We start from the raw sequence: 16,236 nt of genomic DNA on the forward strand, positions 1-16,236 counted from the left end.
CATGTTTGTGTGGGTTTCCATTGGGTGCTTTGGTTTCCTCCCACCATCAAAGACATATATGTTAGGGTTAATAATCCTGTCAGTGCCCCTGACCACAGCACTAGCAAAAAAAGAGTTGGTCCCCAGGAGCTGCACTGCGGCTGCCCACTGAACCCAGTGTGTGTGCATAGGATGGGTCAAATGCAGAGGATCAATTTAATTTCAATATATGTGGGTGCTGAGAAATGACAACTAAGAAATCTTAATTAATCTTAATATATCAGAAGGACCAAATAAGTACATTTTGCTGCTAATACTTATGTAATTTTACTTAAGTAGGATTTTTCATGTAGGATTTTCACTTGTAATGGAGTATTTTGCTGTAATGGTCCTTTTACCAACTTTTACACACACACACACACACACACACACACACACACACACACACACACACACACACACACACACACATACAAAGCACAGTTTAGACTTCTGTCGTGAGAGTCAACAGCTGGTGAAGGAGGCTGGATCTGTATTCTGGCATTCCTCCCTATCTCCTCTCTCTCTCTCTCTCGCTCCCTCCCTCTCTCTCTCCCGGTCTCTCTCAGTGTCTCTCCACCCTCTCTCTCTCCTCCACCCAGGCAGCCTCTTCCCTCATCACCACCGCTGGAAGCTCAGTTGACCAGCGTCGCAACTGAGCGATGCGCCTCCAGGAGAGCGTCTACCTATTTGCGGATTTGACATTCATATAGCAGCCTACATCCTCACATCTGATTGACAATTAATTTTCCCTCCTCGTCGTTAATATCTTTAGTCTACGTCACTCTATCTTAGAGAGAAAACAACACACAAGACAAGGTTTTAGATTGCATATCTGAAAACTCGCAACAGGCATTTTCTTTTCTCCCTTTTGAACGATCCCCCCCGTGGGAGGAGTTGCTTTTAAAATACCGATTTCTTTTACTTTTAAATCATCCAGAGACAACTGAGAACTTAATCGATGATGGCACGTCGGGAAACGTCGGACAAACTGGTTTGATTTTGGTCATTTGTGTCCTCAGTTTGTGTCTCTCGGAGGATCAAAAGCATCTTCAGACAGATCGCCGGGAGCAGAGGAGGCTGTCTTGCTGTCTACAGGCTGTCATAAGGTAAGTCCTAGCCAGATTCATCCGCTGGTAACTAACAATCCATTGATGCTCCTGTATAACTGTATTAAAATGTGTTTGTGCTGCTCAGTCATGAGTTTGATATCACACATTAAGGGGCTTTTATCTGCCATTTCAAGGCTAATCGTGATATACTGTATTCCTATGGGGAGATTTTTTCTTATGATATGTATATATACCATATGTATATATATTTATTCTCAGATATGATAAGAACAAATAGCCTATAAAAAGCTTCTCTCTATCAATGTGTGGCTTACACGTACAAAAATCTTTAATATTTAAGTGTAAAAAAATCAACAGTGTTAGTGTTTTTAACTCCACGTCCATTAAAAGTTAACAAACACCTTTATAGTTTTCAACTTCTGCAGGTGTTGATTGATCACTGACAAGTTATTTAAAGTTACAAGTCAACTGGAGACTTATTTGTCCACTGTTAGTGTTATATTTGCCTCTTTTGAAAATGGGTTCTCAAAACTATCAAAACAGTTACATTCTCCTCTTCATCCAGCTCTTTACAGACACGGAGTTCCTCAAGGATCTCTCCTAGGTCCTCCGTAATTCACATAAACCTGGACATATATATACAAAGAACAGATGAACTTTTTTCTGATTGGTATAGGCCCTGTATGTATATGTGAAAAGAACCATTATTATACCAGTACCTTTATTCTCACATAAAACACATATAGTGTCACATAAAACTGAAATGATAAGTTGATTGAAAGAAAGTAATTGGAAACTAATTTGATAATTGATTCATCGTCCGAGTAATTCTTCAGACAAAAATACCCAATATTGTCTGGCTGAAGGGCTTTCCACATGGATATAGAGTAACCAGCAAATGGGAAAAAGTAGCCAGCTAGAGGGTCCAGGGGTCTTATCTAGCCTATGTATTGGTTTTAAATTAAATTAGCTATAAAATAAACCTATGCCAAAAATAACTCTAAAATAACAAAACATGTGAATCACTTGACTCAAATCATGTGAGTCATGTGAATCTACAGAATAAACTCAACTTCTAGTCATCTTTGTCTTCATTTAGGCATAGCCTACATTTTCCTCACATGACACAGGCCTGTTACTTTGACAGCATTGCCAGTTTTAGTGTGTGTTTGCAATGTGTCTTAGAGGTGGCTCTGCTGTAAAAAGTGCAATGTAAATAAAGATAATTCATTCATTCGTTCATTCATTAAGCCATACATTTCTGTGTGGTGTATATGGAGAATACAGATCTTTCAGTGGACTTTTTGATGGTTACTATGCAATTGTCAGGTTGCTCCCACTGGTGTTTTCTGGTATTTTCTGAAGTATTTCCTGTCTAATGAGGATGTCCCCTATCTGTGCAATCAATGCAATTCTTAATGTGTTTGATCATCAATTATTTGCTGATACTTGTCAAACACTGAAGACGACTCCCTACTCTCTATTTGGTAGGACACAACCTCTCAGCTGAGAGCGTGCACACACATTCATTTAGAGCATGTGGGACTGATACAGACAGATAAGCATGTTTCTTTATCATCATGCTTGCATTGTTTTGAATTGGAGGATAGTGGTTGTACATGTACATTGTGAATTGCAACTTTTTAATCAAAACTATTTTATTAGAATGAAACATTAATAAATAGCCGGCTGGACTTACATGTGTAGTTGGCTGTTTGGCCGGCAACTTGCAGCCTTAACTTCATTTAGCTCATTACAGTTACGGAGTTCCTCAAGGATCTGTTCTGGGAACTATGTTATTTTCCCCACATGTACTTCTGCTTGGCAAAAACACAACATTTTTACTGGAATGTCTATGACACAAATGTAATAACGCAGACCGGAAGTCTTTGGATTGGATGAAATACTTGTGTAGTGTTTGATTTTGGACACATGTAATGTATATACAACGTGCATGTCCTCACCTGGAAAACAGCTGGATTATTTATTTGTTCATATGAGTTAATGACAGAAAAGTTCAGTAACAAAGCAAGATATGGTGTGACTTTCTGAAGGGTTCAGCATGCTTCAAACAAACAACGTTATACAAAGTGTTTACAAATCAAATACGTTTGTGAGAAAAAAGAGAGGTGGATGGAGAAGTTCAAACCTGTACCAACTGTTGTGTGAAGAGGGCGTGCTTGTCAGACTGTTGGAAATATACAAAAGTTGTAGTATGCAGCGTCCCCACACCTCAGAAAGGTGTGGAGGGAGGGTTTGTCGGATGCATGTGATGTCTTTATACTGCCAATTCTTATGGAGGAGGTCAGGGTTGATTGATAGATGCACAGTGTTTGACTTCAACACTGGGATTTGGTTGTCATCTCCGGTCAAAAGGCAATCTTCCTTTCTTTTAAACATGTTCACAACCTTTAGATTACCTTAACCACGTATGTTTAGTTATCTCAACTTAAAAAAATGTACTGCTCATCCTCCCAATGTGGGTGCCAGCTCATATTATGAGGATCTGTAGTATTATGTAATTTACAGTACGTCAGTATGTATAATTATGCAGTTGGACGTGAGATAGCCTGTCTGACCACTAATGTGTACCTGTAAATCCATGTTTTGAAAAATGTGAGAACTTTGATAGAGGCATAGAACAATACACATGCAGACTTTTGCTTGCCTGCATATACTGCACATACTCCAAAGTGGGGCAGGGTGGAGACAAGACCTTTGTTTCCCTTGTCCTCCTCCCAGCAGTTTGGGTCATCAAATCCCACAAGTCCTCCAACCCCCTGACAGCACGGCTGATCATGACTCCTAATCCTCCCTAAAGGATGATACGCCTCTGCATTAGAAAAAAAAAACATCCTATCTCAAGCTGGACTGATTTTGAAGTAAAACCTTCGGGGTCCCGAGAGGCAGGGCTGGCTTTGGGAGTGACCCATGGGTGCGTCAGCCCCACTTAATTTTTCTAAAATGCATCATGATGGTCAGGGTGAAGTGTTTTGTAGAATGTGTGGTTTTCATGTGATGGCAGCAACGTGCAGGTTGCAGGCTCGTTGCATCATGCTGTTCTCTAAAGGTTGGACCGACGCACATGGATGGATTTAAGAAAAAGGCGCAGAGCTAAGCGAACTCCTTTCCTGTTGTTGTTGGGTGCGTCTGCCGTACAGCCCCCTTCCACCCACACTGTCTGCTCCAGGGTGGGAGTACTGCTCATATATATGGCATATATGACTGTGTGAGTGTTAAAATATTGTTTATCCAGACAGGAAAAAAAGGAGGGGAGGAAGTAAAGGAAGCAAAGAATAGCAGAAAGTGAAGGGAAAGAGGAATGGGAGAAAGAGTAATGAGAAAGTGATGGAAGGAAGAAAGTCAAGGAAGGAAGGAAGAGAGAAAAAGTACCTTTATGCACGTTCTTCCCCATTTCTCTCCCCACATATTTCCTATCATCTCTACTGTCAACTCTCAAATAAATGCATAAAATGCCAAAAGGATTAGTTTAAAAAAAGAAGGAATGAGAGAATGGAAGGAGGGATTAAAAAGTAATATAGAAAAAAGAGGAAAAAAGAAGAATAGAAAAGAACAAAGTGGGGTAAGCAAAGAGCGAGGTAAACAATGACAAGGAGAAAAAGATGGAAGAAATTAAGTCAGATGAAACTGAAGAAAGAAGCAAAGAAAATGTAAAGGGAAGAAAGAGAGGAGCGAGTTAGGTAACCAAAGAAAGAAAGACAGCAGAGGTGGCAAGGAATGGCAGAAAGAAAATAAAATGAATGGGAAAGGAACGAAGAAGGGAAGGAATGAAGCGAAGTAAAAAAAGGCAAAAGGAATGAAGGAAGCAAAAAAAATGGCACGAAGAATGACTAAAGGGAGGAAGGAGTTAAATATAAGTATGAAAGAAAAAAGAAAGAAGGAAAGAAGGAAGAAGGAAAAAGAAAGGAAATAAAAATGTGAAGAAAAAAAAGGAAGAAAGAAAGTGGTGGAAGCAAAAATGGCCGAAGAAGGAATGAAATAAGTAATATGTGAAGGAAACAGAATTGGGAAAGCAAAAAAAAAAAAAGTGATGGAAACAAACAATGGAAGAAAGAAAGAAAGAAAGAAAGAGAAAAAACAATAGAGAGAAAGAGAGAGAGAGAGAAATAAATCAAACCCTAACTGATGGTGTGGAGAGGGAGTAGAAGGAGATCTGCAATGACTTTCCTCTATCTTCTCCATCACTCTCCTCCTCTTCTCATACCTCCGGCCCTCCTGTGCTCCCCGACCTTGACCCCCACCCCTCCACCCCCACCCTACCCGACCACTGAAGCCCCCCTGTGTGGCTGGCTGCTGGCCTCGGCCCTCCGTTGTCTCCATACTTTCCCTGCTGTTTGTACATGATGGGTTCAGTGGGTTCAGCCCAGCTATAAAAGCACCACTCCCCCTTTTTCTCCCCTGCGGCAGAGCAGGAGTTAGCAGGCCTCATATGGGAGGCGGGTGGGAGGTGGTGGTGCTGGAGGAGGCCTCCCTGGTTCTCCTCTACATAACTCTTTTCAACTTTATTCCTCTCCTCTCCTCTCCTCTCCTCTCCACTCCTCTCCTCTCCTCTCCTCTCCACTCCTCTCCTCTCCTCTCCACTCCTCTCCTCTCCTCTCCTCTCCTCCTGCTTGGCTCGATGGTTGGTTGTGGTATCGTTTCTGGGCCCAGCCCTGGACCAGATATTCATTTTTCTTCCTTAGTTTCTAACCACTAACTAACCACTGGCTCCCTGCATCTCCCCCCACCTCCTCCTCCTCCATCCTAGGAATGTCTTATTCACCTCCTCTCTCTGTCTTCCTCCTCTGATTCTTACATGTTAAAGTACTCCCGTGCCAACATCTGCGAAGACAAATGCACACACATGCTTTGAGCTCACATAGCATTAGCTGTGCCATCATGCCGACGCAAGTCAGTAGACACACAGACTTGCGTGCGCGCACACACACACACACACACACACACACACACACACATACACACTTTCTGACACACAAAAAGGCCCCCCATCAGTATGTGCCGACCACCTGTGAGGGTACACACACATCCATAAACCTTCCTTTCTTCTCCCTCTCTTTTCCATTATCCTCCTGAGAGCCCAGAGCCGGGGCCTTTACTTCCAAACCAAACATAGACCAAATTCCACAAACCCCACCCCGACACCCCCCTCCATCTCTCCCCTTCTCCCTCTCCTCCCTTCTTATTCTCCCCTCTCCTCCCTCCCTCTCGCTGCCTGTCTGTCTCTTTCTGTTCGGTCTGCGTTTGAGGAAAGAGGCAAACGAAACGCAGGCCTCCATGAAAAAAAGAGAAAACTAGAAATACCGCTTCGTGGTTGTATGCCTCTGACTCTGCCAACCAGTCAAGTTGCAGTTTACATCCATGTGTGTCCAGACTCGTATATCATTTGTAGTGAAGACTTTGAAGGTATTTAATAAAAGGTATTAAGTGTATTTTCCTTGTATGTGTTCACATGCTTGACCAATAAAGCTAAATCTGATAGCACACAAAGTTGTAGCCATGACAGTAGACAAAGCTTCAGATATGGATGTTGCTGCAGAGAAGCTACAAATTCTAAAATGTGGATATCTTCAACCTGGCAGCACAGAAGATCTATACAATCACCACAGTTTCAAGGTGGGCATCAAGATTAGTGTCACCAATTTAGTATCTGACAAAATGTGAAATATGGTCACAGTCTCCCCTTCTGTTTTCTGAGTTAAGGTGTTGAATAACGGCCAGAAAAGTGTTTTTACAGAACATTATGATGTCACAGCGAAGTTGACCTTTGACCTTTTGGATATAAAATGTCATCTTCACTTCATCATTTTATCCTATTAGACATTTGTGAGAAACTTAATCATAATAAGCATATGAATTCTTGAGTTACAGTGAAAAATGTGGTTTGTGAAGTCACAGTGACCTTGACCTTTGACCTATGGCCACCAAAATCGAATTAGTTCCTCCTTGAGCCCAAGTGGAAGTTTGTGCCAAATTTGAAGGAATTCCCTCAAGGCGTTCCTGAGATATCACGTTCACGAGAATGGGATGGACGGACAGATGGACAATCTGAAAAAATGGATATGTAAGGAAGAAAAAAAAAAGATGTGTTGGCGAGGGAGGGAATTACGATTGTAAAGAAGGATCAAGTGCCATGGCAGATGGGCGTAGGATCAGAAATGGCTCCAGTGGCTCATAGATGTGGATAACAATGGATGGACTGTTAGCTTCTCTTCTTTCCTTCATCTTTCTCTTTTCTCATGACTGCTTTGATGATGTTGACTTCAGTGTCAGCCTCCTACTTGTAGCACTCTTCTACAGATGAATGCACCAAGGATTACCAATCTGCTGATTCGTTTTTGATACATTAATTAATATTTTAGTCTATAAATGCCTTTTTTTTGTTCCAAGCAAACTAGTAACACTAATGTTATGGCTAATGTCCTGACTACTTGTGGGGCTCGTTGGTGTGGCTGTCGCGCAACCCGAGAACATGCTAACCATAGCTAGCCACAATAAAGAGCTGAAACCGGAACTAAGCTACCATGATGAGGCCTAAGTTAATTGAAGAGACATAGGATAGGGATCCTGTCTTATGTTAGCACTGTCAACATAATTCGCAAGTGTGCGTCAAAGTTTTAACTCCGCGAGGATTGACTTTGGAAATGGACTGATTTAAAACTTTTTAAACACAGGATTAGAGCTGTAACAATTGGTCAATTAATCAATTAGTTGATCGATGAAAATGAAAAGCATTCCCCATTTCCAGCTTGTGTTTTGTGATTTGTTGCTATTCTTAATCTTATGTGATAGTACATACAATACCTTTGAATTTTGGACTGTTGGTCAAACAAAACTGGTAATCTGAAGACATTACCATGGGCTTTAGGAAAGCGTGACAGACATTTTCACTGTTTTCTAAAATTTTGTAGGCCAAACAATTTATCTATGAATCCAGAAAATAATTGATAGTGAAAATGGTTGTTAGTTGCAGCCCTTTACAAGACTGAATCCTAAGAGGGAAATATTTGTATTAACAAGTGCATTCAAGTCAACTTTTAACTTTCAACAGTTAACTTGTTTTCTCTGCTAATTCCCTTCCTGTCCATCGATCTTTCTCGCTACGTCTATCAACATTGTTCACTGTTGTTCTCTCCTAATCTCCTGTTTTCATCTCAAACTCCTTCCTTTCCCTTAAGGTAGAAAACAAGTATACTCTGTTTTGTTAAGATTCAGCCCCAATTAGACTGAGCTACTTCACATAAACCCGGAAAATCAGTATGAAATTGATAGGCGATTTCCCTCCAGTGTGAGGAAGGCAACTTATAGTGATGCATTGTTTTGAAGTATTTGGAAGGAAACTATAGAGTTTATTTACCTGTGGAGCAGTATTTCTGTCCTCACAAGTGCCTGCTGGTGGGATAGAAAAGTCTGAAACTCCACATTGAAAGGAATAAAAGTTGCAGCTCCTACAGCATACACAGAGACCACTGACTAACAGTTGTACAGGACTCATAATGTCTGTTAGCATTAAAACATTATTAATTCTTCCTGCTTAACTCTCTGCTGACTTTTTTCCAGCTCATTACTCTGTTATTTGATGGAGCCTCTATTTTTTTCTTTTCTTTCCTTCTCTCCTTCTTTGTTTCCCCACAGAGAACGAGAGGAACAGCCCACAGTACAGCTGGGATTGGTTATTATTTACAGGCTTGGCACACACACACACACACACACACACACACACACACACACACACACACGCAGTGGAAACAAATTGGGTGAATCTGCTCTGCACGTAGGAATGTGAGGCGCATGTGTTTGTGTGTTTTAGGTCTGGATGACAGGGCTGATGGAATGAGAGGGATGGAGGGAAAGAGAAGGACAAAACAGAAAGAAAGAGAAGGAAAATGAGTGATAGAGGCGGAGAAAGATTGATTTCTGGAACCGCTCTTGGCCTCGTCTGTCTCGCCTGACAAGGAAGGTTAAAAACACTTTTCACCCGCAGTCTTTCTGTCTCTCTCCACCAACTCCTCTCCTTCCTCTTTCTGCCTTTCATTTCCTAATATTCCTTCCCTCTTTCGTCCTCCCCGTCTTTATACTTTCAACACAGCCCAGGATATATGCACTCATTCTTCGTCGACAATCCACGGACTTCTCCTTCACCCTCTTCTCCATCTTTAGTCTTTCTCTTTCCCTGACTTCCTTCGCTCCTCGGCGGTGGATGAAAGGATCGGGCAGAGGGAGGGGGAGGGATCTGTTGCTCCGCTGATGGTGAGGAATTACAGGGAGGGAAAGCAGAGAAGAGAAGTGAAGAGGTTTCTGTGTTGACCTTGTCCCGCTGCCAAACAGTGGGATGGTGGTGGTGCAAGGGATTATGGGTGGGGGTTATGAGTGAAGAGAAGGGATAGAGAGAGAAATAAATGGAGAGAGAAAGAGAAAAGTACAGAGGACCTACTAATATGGAAGGAAAAAGAGGAGGAAGAAAGTCATGGTGGGAGAGTGAGACAGTAAGACACAAATAAGTCTTAATTCAGAGGCTCAAACAAAACTCTGACACAATTAAATTGCTGAAAAAAAGGAAGATTCATGGTACAAAATGAATGTACAATACTTGTAAATACAGGGATGCCATCTTTTCACATTGTGTCAACTCCTGTGGTGTAATTGCTGCGGCCTGTTTAATGTTTTGCCGTCTTCTTGTCCTTCAGTACATCCCAGTGTTTGGGTTTGTGGAAGACTGTGATGTCTCTCCCAAACTCATTGTTTGTACTCAGTTATGCTATGAACAAGATGTATGAATCAAACTCTAAATATAATTTCAGAGTTGTAAAGATTTCTATTTTTAAAAAGACCCTCATGGCCTTTACACGAGGCCTTCCTCAATACAGAGTATGCCAAGTTTGGACTTGCATACTTAGGAGTTCGAACTTGGCAAGTTTAACGTGGGAGTACATACTCCTGAGGACAGGAGGACACAGTACAATTATTTGCAAGTGGAACCACAGCGTTCCTGCTAACGCCACTAACTCTGGTGATTACAGTTCAACACAACTGTACCTTACTGTATTGTGACACAATCATCTCAACACAAAGCTCCACGAACAGACTTTTTCAGAAGAAAAAATAACCCAATTGACAGTGAGATGCAATCAATTATATTATCTGATCTGCTCATTTTAATTTACATATATATTCTTATTGGAATGTAGTGATATCTCAACATTTAAGGAGGTACAGGGACAAGAGAGCCAGTGGTAAATTACTGAAGGGACTGCTGAGATAAGACTGTTTTCCACTAGCAGCCCAGCTCCCAAGATAACCGACCAATCTCACCTGGCCAGTGGGTCCTCACATTTCTGAAAATGACCTAATAGCAGTCTTAGGATGAAAAAGATAACAACATTTAGTTTGTCTCAAAATCTCCACTGCATTCTGGGATATTTGGCTATCTCAAGTCCACACAAGTCAGCTCCCAATTTATCCTCATTAAAACAGGCTGAGCAAGAACACTTCCAGTCATTTGGACTTTACTTGGCTAGATGCAGACTTTGAATTGGAACAGTACTTTGGCGGTGACTGATTAAGTTTCACATGTCCACAAGAAATACAGACAAGAATGCAGACTGAGAAATGCTCATGGACTTTTATACCATTGCCATGGGAAATACTAGTTTCTGATTGACTGGCAGGTGTCTGTTAAAATCATATAACAGGACACCGTAAACAAATCTGGTCAATAGTTTAATAGGTAACAACAGCAACAGATTTTACCATATAACTGGTGAAACAGCTGTAACCATGTGTTGACCAGAAACTTTAAAGTAGCAATAATTGATTTTTTTTGACCACTTGGGAGCAGCAGAACACGCTGTAAAAACAATCTTTGACATATTATCAGCTTGAAAAAATATTTATCTCTCTGGTCACAGAAATTTTAAATACTCATGATGACTCAGCTGATGATGCATTTCCCATGTAACTATTGGGTGGTGGTGATGTTTTTTAAACTTTGATGCTGGGCAAGTAGTGTGCAGTTGGTTTATCAGAGCAGAGGACAAAAGAGGACATTCAGTTCAAAAACGTATTTAAACTTATACAAACTCATTTATCTTATACTGGCCATTCATGCAGCCCCTCAGTTTAGCCTTTGTCTGAAACAGACCGTTGTAGCTCCTGTCTCTTTAAGGCCCCCCTCCCGATGAGCCCACTTTGTTCTTAATAGTTAGCTCCCAAAAGTTGCCTTTTGGCAGACTTCTGTCAACTCTGGAAGTCACATAAATAAACAACAGTAGTCAGACTTCACTTCTTTTTCTTGTTCTTTACTCAAAATATAAACTTCTCAAATACATCCGTAGATGTTTGAGCCAGAATCTGATCCGAAATATGCAAGTAGACAATGTGATCGACCCATGGAGCAACCTTAGTGACAAAGACTATGGAGCGGACAACCATTTGTTGGCTTGCGCAAATAGTCTGATGTCAGGTCAATGGAGAAATAAAGGTTACTTTGCAAAGTCAGTTCAGAGCAGGCTGAAGCCCTGGCTTTTGACTTTTGACAGTATAGAAATAACAGAAAATCACAAAAAGCATGATATGTCCCCGTTAAGATCATCAGGTCCATATAAACTTGCTCTGCACTGGTATCAGCATGATACCAGTTTGTTTATCATGACTATATATGGTTCAGTTTATCTTTGAGTTATGACGGGATAAACTGGGATGAGGTTGCTTTATCCTGTATTAAGCACTGCTGCATCCTTCCACTCTCCTCTACTGATATATTCTTGTAGTTCTGGTAGTCTTGTGCAGCTCATGTACCTACAGTCTCCTGTTTGTTTGAAATGAACTCCAGCAATTTCCATTTCCAAAAATGACACCTGCTCTCTACATTTTGAAAGGTAATTTTCACCTTCATATACCACTCCAGGAGTTACTGGTATGTTGCGACAAGAATGTGTAATTGATCAATTTCTGTCAACCTGCCTCATGTACTTCAGTTAGATTTTCAACATTTTCCAGAAGGCATTTAGACAACGCAGGGACTGTGTCTGAACTTGTTCCATTATAGAGAGTTTTTTTTTTTCACTTGAGAAAAATGGAACTCTGCCTATTACGAATGCAACATGTGTCAAGGCTGCATTGCATTCTGGGATATTTGAACTTCTGTCAGTAGGAAAAAAAAAAGATTCAGAACAACTGACAACCAAGCTTAACATTTAATATAGTAGTAGTAGTAACATATTTAGTAGAAAAATGCTCTGCTTTTAAACTGTATCATCTGTAACATAACTAATTGTATTTTTTTCGTCCTTTGACTTAGACTAGACTATGCTGAATATGACTTGTTTTAGCCTGCTTGAAACATTTCAGGCAGCGCCAGGTGTGCAACACTACAAAGACCACAAAATCGACTTCCAGACATTTTTTTGTTGATAGTTTCTGACTTGTGAAAGTTTTGAGAAACCCCCCTTCTTTGGTATAAGTAGAATAAGAAATTCTGATGTGCAGACACTATTGATTGATACAGTATACTGTACAGATACGGTTACATTATAGTACTGAGTGCTGGGTGGATGGATGGGAATTGACGGAAAAATAGAAAGATTTGGTTACAGCAAGTGGTGATATAGAGAAGGCATACAAAAATAGTAACATTTCTAAATACTAGTAATATCTTTTTGCAGTGTGTCCTCCCACCATGTCTACTTCTCAGACATTTTGTCATAGAAGGAAAAGCACAGGTGTTACTAATAACCTTAACAATGTCTCCTGTTCCATTTTGATGTCCCAGTAAGCCATACCAGTGTGCCAGCATAGAAGGCCAATACAAGGGTCCTGAAACCTGCACACATAATGCAGCTATACTTTATGGTACTCTCGTGCTTTTCCTGGTATGACATGTTAAAATGGATGCCGTGAAAAGGGTCTATTGGCTGACTGGGGAGGTTCGTCAGCTGCAGCTCACCTGGGCTGTTAGCTGGCCAATGAGCTTAGTTTTCAGGTGCCGTCAACTGGATTTTGCTTCCCCTTCATTTATAAGAGTTAGTGGGTGAGATGTGTTGTGAGCTAACCTGCCTCTTTCACTTTGTGCAGAGTTCAAGCTAATTGAACTTTGACACGTAAAATCGCAATCGCAAAATCTCTCCAATGTTTGAGAAAGAGGGTTGTGTTGAACTCTGATTCAGGAAATATGAATGGTCTATTGTTTATGTACCTGCACTGCAAAATAATACGGGCAGCAGAGGAGGGAGAAGGTTGGTTGGCTGTAGTGAGTGCAAGGACAGCGATAGGTGATTGATAAAATCTGTTGTTGTTAGCCCGTTAGCCATGCTAGCTCCCGTAATCTATGTTAACAACCGTCCCCATGCTGCTTCCTGTCCTTTTTGCCACACCATGTAAGTAAATTTTAGCAAGCAAAATCTGGTCTAACAGCACCTTTCCACCCTTCCTTAAGCAGGCATCCATTCTGCATTTCAGGCAGTGGCTGCTTCCTTTTGCTCTACAAAAACAACCCCACACATGCGTTACTGATTTCCACACTTTACAGTTTATGTTAGATAAGTTTCAGTAAATGTCATTTTTGAAATACATCTCTTTCATGGACTCAACTCCTTGTCACATTCCTTGAACCACTTTATGACAAATGCTAATAGTATGAAAAATATTAAGTCCCAAAGTGGCTGTTTCAAATAAGTTCCACAGTTTTTATAAAACACTTGCAACTTGCCAGAGCAGCCATCTTTATTTTGTTTTGTACAAAGATCAACTGGCTTTCTGCAGCGACTCCTTTTTAAAAAGTTGAACCGAGTCTTATAGTGATTCAAAAATGAGTTTAGAGATGTACAGAGAGTCTGGAAAGAGCATTTTTCAAGCAAAGAACTTAATAATCCCTGTCTTGAGAGATTACTCCCCCACTCCTCCTCCCCTGACAGCCGCCACCACTCCCCTCCTAAGTGGTGAAGACGCCAGTGTCAGTGCGAGAGACACTGCAGGCTCTACTGGTGGCTATTGCAGACTAGCTCTGCAGAGTTGCATCACTTAGCGCTGTTGAGATGCAAGAGAGAGGGAGAGGGAGAGAGAGAGGGAGAGAGAGAGAGAGAGAGGGAGGATAATACTGAGACAAAAAAATGGGAATAGAGTGAGGAGAGGAAAGGGTGGGAGCCCACATCTGACTCCTTCAGTTTCTGTCTTTCCCTCCAGCCATTCTCTTTCCCCCGCTTTCTTCTCTCTCAGTTTTTCTATTTGCCGTTCTTTTTTTTTTTTTTTTTTTTACCACCCGCTCACACCCAGTCTCCCCATGCGATGCCATTTTTCGCATCCTGAGGGAAATTCACTCGTTCAAATGCTGGCACAGAGAGTGTACTGTGAATCAGAGCTGACATATAAAACAGTGGTTCAACACATTCACAAGTTGTGAACACTGACAGTAAATTTCCTTTCGCTGCCGTGGCGGCAGAAAACCACCTAACTGCAGTGGCGGTGGTTTTGTTTTTGTGACTTGAGCTCGAAACGTGATATGGTCATTACTGTTTTGGATGATCTACATAGTCTTGGGCCCTTGAAGATGAAGAAGTCAAAAACATAGTGTGCTATTTGAAAAAATACTTGGATGCCAATAACAGACGAAGAGCTCTTTTTTGTCTTCCTTCTTTAAAAAAAAACAAACATTTGTCTCCAAAAACTACATTATGTTTCATTATGTCTCCATCTCACCACAATTTGTGTGGTAAGAGGAACCCCCCGCTGTTTTCTCCATTCTTCGATCCTTCTCAACCCCACATATGCCCTTAAGATCCCCTTTCCTTCTCAATGCAAACCGCTCTGTCGTTGTTTTTGTTGTTTTTATGTGTTCAAACGAGCACGGCTCTTTGCTTTTCAAACAGGTGTCCAGTTTCTCTCAGTTCTAGCCATTTCCCATGAATTCACGTCAGCCTTTACAGTCTTCCTCTTCATGACTCTGTATGCCTCTGAGTCACAAAAACAAAGCCTCCTGTCATCTGTGCTGTTGCAGCGGCATTGCGTAATACCTTATAAGGACGTGGGATGGAATGATCAAAGGATGTAACCCCTTAAAAAAACAAGGACTGACATCGTTCCAGGAGTGATGGATGGTCTTATGTCTCTCCTCCCTCCTCTAATACCTTCTCTACTTTTACATCAAACCCTGAAATCCACTGACCTCCTTCAGAAAACCCCTAAAATTCCTACTTCTGAAAACAGCATTCATTCTTCAATCCAGCTCATGATTTGAGAAACTTGAGATTTTATCTTCTTTTTGTAATTCATCCGATTTATTTTCTGTTGAAAGGACCGAGAGGAAAAAATCAGGAAGACACTATTAAATGAAGTGTGTTAAACACAACCATACATGATGGAAAATGAAAGAAAGCGCTAATGGGAGATGTTTTCTTTTTTGGGCATCTGTTATAACAGAATGACAAGAAATAATCATGAAATACGGGAAAAGGAGTTCAAAAATGCACGGGAGAATAAAAAATGGGAGAGAAGAAAAAAGGGAGTGGGAGGTGCAGAGGAGAGGGGAGGAGAACAGGAGAGGTATGCTCTGCTGGAGGACTGGGAGAGGAAAACCACAGGAAGGAGTAAGAGGGAGGGAAGTAAGGAGAGAGAGAGAGAGAGAGAGAGAAACAGAGGAGTAAATACAGGCGAGGGAGAGGCCAGATCAGGGCGAAGGTTTCCTGTCAGAGGAGGAAAGATATTCTCATGTGTGTGTTAACGTACGTACGTTACACCCGTGGGGGCATCCACTCTGTGTATGTGTGTGTAAAGTTTTACATATAATTGTGTGAAAAAAGGTTCAGCTTTTTGCTATGTTTCTATCAGAAAGTGTGACTTGGTGTGTCTTTGCATGTTGCAAGTGTGCACAGTATGCATGAGGTTTAAGTTCCCCAAAGAGCTCCAGTGCACAGAATATAGGTGTGACTGAATACATGTCATTCATATGTATGCATGTGCACATGTACTGTGTGTGTGTGTGTGTGTGTGTGTGTGTGTGTGTGTGTGAAAGTGCTTCTCCTTACATGTGTTTAGAATATACACTGTAAGTGAGTGTGTGTCCGTGCTCATGTGCACAATATGTTTGTGTGCAAGTGTGTGAATAGCCAAAGTATGTGTTTTGCTAGGCAGTAGG

General features: G+C 41.2%; 1 protein-coding gene across 1 annotated transcript in view; it reads left to right on the forward strand.

The window, feature by feature from the left end:
* The first annotated feature begins 618 nt into the window (after nucleotides 1-618).
* The window catches only part of LOC137180101 (zinc finger protein GLIS2-like), a 32,326-nt gene continuing 16,708 nt past the window's right edge, over nucleotides 619-16,236 (forward strand). The window contains exon 1 of the mRNA XM_067585322.1: nucleotides 619-1,127. The gene's annotated coding sequence lies outside the window, so the exon portion shown is untranslated. The remainder of the gene's footprint in view (nucleotides 1,128-16,236) is intronic.

This window comes from Thunnus thynnus, chromosome 3 (assembly GCF_963924715.1).
Source record: "Thunnus thynnus chromosome 3, fThuThy2.1, whole genome shotgun sequence".
Taxonomy (NCBI): domain Eukaryota; kingdom Metazoa; phylum Chordata; class Actinopteri; order Scombriformes; family Scombridae; genus Thunnus; species Thunnus thynnus.